We start from the raw sequence: 8,020 nt of genomic DNA on the forward strand, positions 1-8,020 counted from the left end.
TTAAACCCCTGTGAGGGCAAGTACTTGTTTAAAACCCCTACGTGGGTAATGGTTGTTTGAAAAGACCCGTTTAGGGCAACATGTAACCTATGTATAATTAATGGAATGTTTGTTTTATGAATTTCATGTTGCCATTTTGTGCATAAATAATTTATAAATGAAATAAATTAAGATCATTCCTTTTAAATTAATCTATTTTAAGAGTCTTAAAGTGTGAAACCTAGCCTCGTGTCAAATATAAGCCCGGGCCAAGATGGTAAGACCTGTTTAAAAAGATTCAAATCCCTGTTAACATCTTAAAACATGTTAACACTCCTGGCAGAAGTGATTCGTTAAAATCACATGTCATTCTTATATGTATAAGGATTCTATAGAAGATTTCCAAACCCAATTATATGATCTCTGAATCATGGGTTGAGATCATCAATTAAGATGGTCATATTTTACCATACGTGGTAATATGATGCCTACGGGCCCAGCTTACTTCCATATGAGCCATAAGGCAGAGGTAGCTATGACTCCCTGTCTGATGAGGGTAAAGAACTTGGTTCAAACCTTAAAAGTCTTGATTCTCTGAAATCATAGCTTATAATTCAAATTGTCCATGTGACTAAGCCTTATGTGCTAATATATATTGTTATTATTTATAATTAGGATAAATTTTAATTGAAATCCTAAATTAATACGATTAATAAGTTAACCAAATATGGTCTCTGATTACCATGGTTAACGAGTTACCCTAAGGGGTAATTCCTTAAAAAAACTCCCGAATAAAATATTGTCCTTGTTTCTGCAACAGTTCAATCCAAATGGCTGACTCAAATGAAATAAATAGCCATCCAGTGGAGCAAAATGAGAACGGCCAGATTACGTTAACAGGTGCTGAATTAAAAGCGATCATAGACGGCGCTGTTACACAGGCTTTGGAAAGGCAATATGAAGAATACAGTGGTACTCGAAGTAGGACCCACTCTGGACCACATTCAAGGCCCAAGACACATTCTGAGGCTCATAGCAAGCCTCCTCCCAAAAAGAATGAACCCAAGAAAGATGGTGATGACCGTCAGTCCACCAACCATCAAAGTGTCCCATCTCAACAATTAGTACTGCATCAAGAACCCCGTAACAAGGGTTGCACCTATAAGTACTTCGTGTCTTGCAAGCCCAGGGATTTTACTGGGGAAAAAGGAGCCGTCGACTGTATGACTTGGCTGGACGAGATGGACACGGTTGTAGATATCAGCGGGTGCGCTGAATGGGATGTAGTTAAGTTTGTGTCACAATCCTTCAAGGGTGAAGAGTTAGCATGGTGGAGATCTCTGATTGAGGCCACCGGAAAAATCCCATTGTATAATATGTCGTGGGATCAATTTGTCGCCCTAATCAAGGATAACTACTGCCCTCAACATGAGGTGGAGAAGATAGAATCTGACTTTCTATCGTTGGTGATGACGAACCTAGACTGTCAAGCTTACCTGACAAGCTTCAATACGCTGTCCCGGTTGGTTCCTTACCTAGTAACCCCGGAGCCAAAAAGAATCACTCGCTTTATCGGAGGTTTAGCCCCGGAAATCAAGGCAAGCGTAAAAGCTTCTCGGCCAGCTACCTTCAGGTCTGTAGCTGACATTTCCTTATCCCTCACTCTGGATGCGGTCAGGCAGAGATCGCTGAGGAATAAGGAGGCCGAGAAAAGGAAGCGTGAAGACGATGGTTCGTGAAAGTCGAACAAAAAGCACCATGGGAGCGGTGACAACAAGAAAGGGTCGGAGTCGAGGAAGGATGGGCATAATTCTGGTGAAAAGCCCAAGTGTAAAATTTGCAAGAAGCAGCACTATGGAAAGTGCAGACTGGAGTCAAACTCTCAGACTCAGTCAAAACCCTTTGCTTGTGGAATTTGCAAGTCCATGGATCACAAAACCCTGGATTGCAAAAAGATAAAAGACGCAACGTGCTACCGTTGCAATGAAAAGGGGCACATCAAGACCAACTGCCCAAAGTACAACAAGAAGCCTGAGGAGGTTAAGAAGACTAATGCTAGAGTCTTCAAAATGGACGCGAAAGAGGCTGTGCAAGACAATAATGTCATAACAGGTACCTTCCTTGTAAATGATGTCTTTGCAAGAGTACTTTTTGATTCAGGCGCAGATAAGTCTTCCGTAGATCATAAATTTTGTGAATTGCTAATATTACCTGTCAAAGCCTTAAAAGTGAATTATGAGGTAGAGTTAGCAGATGGAACCATAGAGACCGTCTCAACTATGTTAGATGGATGTGTTATATCCATTAAGAACCATTCTTTTCCTCTGTCTCTACTTCTGTTTAAGTTGGTTGGTTTTGACATAGTGCTGGGTATGGACTGGTTATCTCACCACCAGGCCCAAATTGTATGCAGCAAGAAGTAGGTAGTGATAAAGACTCCGTCTGGCGAATCACTTACCATTCGGGGAGATACCCAGTATGGGCTGCCTGAGCAGGTGACTATGCTCAAGGCTTCAAAAGGTTTAAAGAAGGGTTGTGTCATCTACATGGCACAAGTAATTATTGATGATCTTAAACCAAAGTTAGAGGACATCCCTGTTATTTCTGAATTCCCGGAAGTTTTTTCGGAAGAACTACCTGGTTTGCCACCAGATAGGCAAGTGGAGTTCAGGATTGACATCATCCCCGGAACAGCACCAGTTGCCAGGGCACCTTATAGGTTGGCACCCACCGAGATGAAAGAGTTGAGGACACAGCTAGACGAATTGTTAGCCAAAGGTTTCATCAAACCTAGTTCGTCTCCTTGGGGAGCGCCAGTTCTGTTCGTAAAGAAGAAGGATGGGTCAATGCGTCTGTGCATCGACTATCGTGAGCTTAATAAGGTCACGATCAAGAATAGATATCCTTTGCCTAGGATCGACGACTTGTTCGATCAGTTACAAGGAGCCAGTTATTTCTCGAAGATTGATTTGAGGTCAGGCTACCATCAGCTGAAGGTTAGAGATGAAGACGTGCATAAAACAGCATTTAGAACTCGTTATGGTCATTACGAGTTCCTAGTGATGCCTTTTGGGCTCACTAATGCACCGGCTGCATTCATGGATCTCATGAATCGCGTTTGCAAGCCATATTTGGATAAATTCATTATCGTCTTCATCGACGACATTCTCATTTACTCTAAGAACCAAGCCGATCATGAGAAACATCTTCGATGTATTCTCAAACTTTTACATCACGAGAAACTCTATGCCAAATTCTCCAAGTGTGAATTTTGGCTTCGAGAGGTCCAATTCCTTGGACATGTGGTCAGTGAGCGAGGTATCCAGGTGGATCCCGCTAAAGTTGAAGCGGTTATGAATTGGAAAGAGCCGAAGACGCCTACAGAGATTCGTAGCTTCCTGGGATTGGCAGGATATTACAGGCGTTTCATTGAAAATTTTTCAAGGATTGCTGCACCCTTAACTTCCTTGACCAAGAAAAAGGAAAGGTTTGTTTGGGGCCCTAAGCAGCAAGAGTCCTTTGAGATTCTGAAGCGAAAATTGAGCAATGCTCCTGTGCTGACATTACCTGAAGGCACAGAAGAATTCGTAGTTTACTGCGATGCTTCACACACCGGCATGGGGTGTGTGCTTATGCAGAAAGGCAAGGTTATTGCCTATGCATCACGACAGTTAAAGGCGCATGAAAAGAATTACACCACCCATGATTTGGAATTGGGTGCCGTTGTGTTCGCGCTGAAATTATGGAGGCATTATCTTTATGGAATCAAGTTTGTGATCTATTCTGATCACCAGAGCCTCCAGCATCTGTTTAATCAGAAAGAATTAAACATGAGGCAACGCCGTTGGATGGAGACCTTGAATGATTATGATTATGAAATCAGATACCATCCCGGCAAGGCGAATGTAGTCGCCGATGCCTTGAGTCGTAAGGAAAGGGTGAAACCCATCCGAATCAATGCTAAGAGCATTGAAGTGAAGAACAATTTGATAGAAAGGTTGTTAGCTGCACAAAAAGAAGCTGTGTTGGAAGCTAACTATCCGAATGAAAAATTAGGAATAACTGAGGAGCAGTTAACTCTTAGCAAGGACGGAATTTTGAGATTAAACGGACGAATATGGGTTCCAGTTCATGGAGGACTTCGTGACGTTATCCTCCAGGAGGCCCACAGTTCCAAATATTCCATTCACCCTGGAGCTGATAAGATGTACCAAGATCTGAAGGCAAATTATTGGTGGATAGGCTTGAAAAAGTCTGTAGCCACTCATGTAGCCAAATGCTTGACTTGTGCGCAAGTCAAAGCTGAGCATCAAAAGCCGTCAGGCCTGAACTTCCTGAGTGGAAGTGGGAATGTGTAACTATGGATTTCATCACCAATTTACCCAAGACAAGGAAAGGAAATGATACGATATGGGTTATAGTCGATAGACTGACTAAGTCAGCACATTTCTTACCCATCAAGGAGACTTATAGCTCCGATATGTTAGCCCAGTTGTACGTTGATAAGATTGTAGCCTTGCATGGCATACCTGTGTCTATTATCTCTGACAGAGATACTAGATACACATCGCATTTTTGGAAAAGTTTCCAACAATCTTTGGGCACACGTTTAAATTTTAGTACGGCTTATCATCCTCAGACTGACGGTCAGAGTGAGCGTACTATTCAAACATTGGAAGACATGCTACGTGCATGTGCGATCGATTTGGGTGATAGTTGGGATAAGAACCTACCATTAATCGAATTCTCCTACAACAATAGCTACCATACCAGCATTAAGGCTGCACCCTTCGAGGCATTATACGGTAGAAAGTGTAGATCACCCATCTGTTGGGCGGAAGTTGGAGATGTTCAATTATCAGGACCAGAGATAGTCTTTGAAACGACGGACAAGATTGTCCAGATTCGTGACCGTCTCAAGACGGCCCGAGATAGGCAAAAGAGCTACGCAGACCCTAAACGTAAGGCTTTTCACTTCGAAGTAGGTGATAAAGTGTTGCTCAAAGTATCACCCTGGAAAGGAGTGATGCGATTTGGTAAGAAAGGCAAGCTAAGCCCGAGATACATAGGACCTTTTGAGGTTATCGAACGTGTCAGGTCAGTTGCCTATAAGTTAAACTTACCTGAAGAGCTCAGTGGAATTCACAATGTGTTCCACATTTGCAACCTGAAGAAGTGCGTTGCTGATGAATCACTGGTAATGCCGCATACAGATGTACATATAGATGAGAGCTTGAAATTTGTTGAAAAACCTTTGTCGATTGAAGATCGACAGGTCAAGAAGCTTCGAAGAAAACATGTGCCTATTGTAAAGGTCAAATGGGATGCCCGTAGAGGTCCCGAATACACGTGGGAGGTTGAATCCACGATGAAAGAAAAGTACCCTTATTTATTTCAGTAAATCTCGAGTCGAGATTTATTTTAAGGGGGTGAGGATGTAACACCTCGAAAATTCACACCCTATTATGTGTCGACACGTGTCATATGCTTAAAACGTGTGAAAGAATATTATAAAAGGACTAAAGTTGACAAACATGGAAAGTATGTGAATATACGTATTCTAAGTGTCAACTGTGAATAAACGTAATGTACATTGACCCTACATGATGCTCATACCTTCAAACGAATAAATCATGGATCATACGAAGCGAAAAGTGAGATATTTCAAACTACAGGGACTAAATGTGTCAACATGTTTAAATTATACCTCTGAGTGACCTTTTGGCAAACCCGAAGTTTTGTAGCTGATAATTATGCTCACTAGAATACACGATTTAAATTTCGTAAAGTTTTGTTATCGTATGAGAAAGTTATGATCAAATTCGTGTGCGAAGAGTTAAAACGTAAACGCTGAAAGTTAGGACTTTTCGGGTAACGATAAAGTTACCCGGGGACTTAACAAAGTGGGTATATGTTTTAAGGCCCTTGTAGATCAATTTCGAGGGTTTACAATGCAAGAATCAAGTGCCTAATCGAATTTTGAAGAGCCAAGGATCAAATCGCAAAAAATCAAAAGTGCTGATCAGACTAGGCCTAGCGTGACGCGAGGGGGGGGGGTGGCATCACACGACGGGTGCCCAGCTCCGAAATTTTTGGGTTTTGCCTGCTGAAGTGCAACCTGATCGATTTTGTCCGATTTTCCACCTTTCTCTTGACCCCTAGACACCCCCTAAGCACTAGCAACAAGTGTTGATCAGTTGTGGGCACTAGTAGAACCATGTGTCAACAAATTGTGGTGAAAATTTCACTATATAAAGCCCATGATATGCAACATTGGTCTTCACACCTTCATTCAAGCAATCTGGTCATTTCTGGAGCTCAAGTCTGCTCTCAAGTGATCACATTTCGTGCATAGGACTCTTGTAAGTTGACTTAACCTTTCTTAATTAAGTTTAGCTTAGTTATTAGCTAACAGTCAAACCGTCGTAATTACGGTTTGACTTCGAGATTAGTCAATAATGGCTCAGTCAATTCTCGAATCAAAAGTAGATATAAGATGGTATTTATGTGGGTAATAAAACCTCAAAAGGGTTTCCCCTGATCATCACTCTAACCAGGTCAAAAGTCGGGTCAAACCTTTACTTAAAAAGTCAACAGGAAGTCTAAAATGCCATTTATATACAACCTGTTGGATCATTGTTATAACTTAGTAATAAGTGTAAGAACATATCTAAACATGTTCAACCCGACAATTTCCTGTTTAGACCCGGTTCGGAACCGAGAGTCATGTAGTTTGACCTTCACTTTGACTTTCAGTTCTGACCCGTTAGGCATATTTTAGAAATGCCTCAGAGCTTTAATTGGACTAGGTTACATGTTAGAACAACCCTCTGTGATTATACACCTTGGTTCATTAGTTATCCAATTAATATGCATGTTTCCGTTAATTGCTCATATGTTGACCGTTATGCCCTTATTACCTTAAAACGTGGTTTATGAAAATGTAAAAGTGTAGAAACCTTAGTTACTGATGTATAGACTTGTATGCAAAGTTTGACATCAGTTTGACTTGTAGATTAAGAGTTATGCTCATTATCGCAAAATTAATGCTTTATGATAATAAAATGGCGTAATTAGCGTATAGCCTAGTTAAACGTACTTTTTGGTATCAAATCTTTTACCCACTGATGTAATATATTATTTTGGGATTTTTAAAGATTTTTAATTAATTTTAGGCTGAGCATAACTCATAGTCGTAGGCTTAATTCGGTGAATGTCGGTTTTGCCCTTATGGGCCATAAAATGAGATTTATATATATCCAAACGACTCCAAACCTTTTTTTACTGATCACATATGATAAATAAATTATTTTAAGCCTTCTGGAAATATAACAATATCAGAATTAAGTATCGAACCCGGAAATGGCCTCTAATCGCCTTAATTAGCGTTTTGAACGCATAGTATGTTTTAAAATCATATTGGACATACCCGGGTTGATACCTACTGATATAAGAGGCAAATTATAATATTTTAACAGTAAGCAAAGGTGGATAAACTCAGACTTCAGTTTTGAGCTTTTCGGCCTATGTGAAATTACCAAAATACCCCTACGGGGCATAGTTTGGTTAAAAATGATAAATTTCACACATATGCTTTATCTTACTGTTATAACTCATTAATTGGAGTATATTTACTGACTACATCAGACCTGTAACTCAGTTAAACACTTAAACCTTTTTACAACCTTTAAAATGACCAAACTACCCCTACGGGGCCTAGTTTGTGTTTAAACACGTTTCGGGCATAAGGAAAGACACCTTACTGATGTCACAACATATTTGAGACATAATTAACTTAGGAAACCTGTATATAGCTCTCATGACTACCCCTCACGCTTATTACGCGTACGGTTCGGTTTATGTAACAAGTTTACATAAATTAACCGAAACGGGTCAAACCTTAACGGTTTTATCTCAGAATCCAGAATGTGAATAATAAACCCATATTAAGCAAGTATTCAAACTTGTCGGGTCTGAATCACATTCTATCCGGTCTTCGCTTAATCGTGCGTACGAACCGTATCTTGAAACTAGCCGGTCT

The sequence above is a fragment of the Helianthus annuus genome, chromosome 12 (assembly GCF_002127325.2).
Source record: "Helianthus annuus cultivar XRQ/B chromosome 12, HanXRQr2.0-SUNRISE, whole genome shotgun sequence".
Classification (NCBI taxonomy): domain Eukaryota; kingdom Viridiplantae; phylum Streptophyta; class Magnoliopsida; order Asterales; family Asteraceae; genus Helianthus; species Helianthus annuus.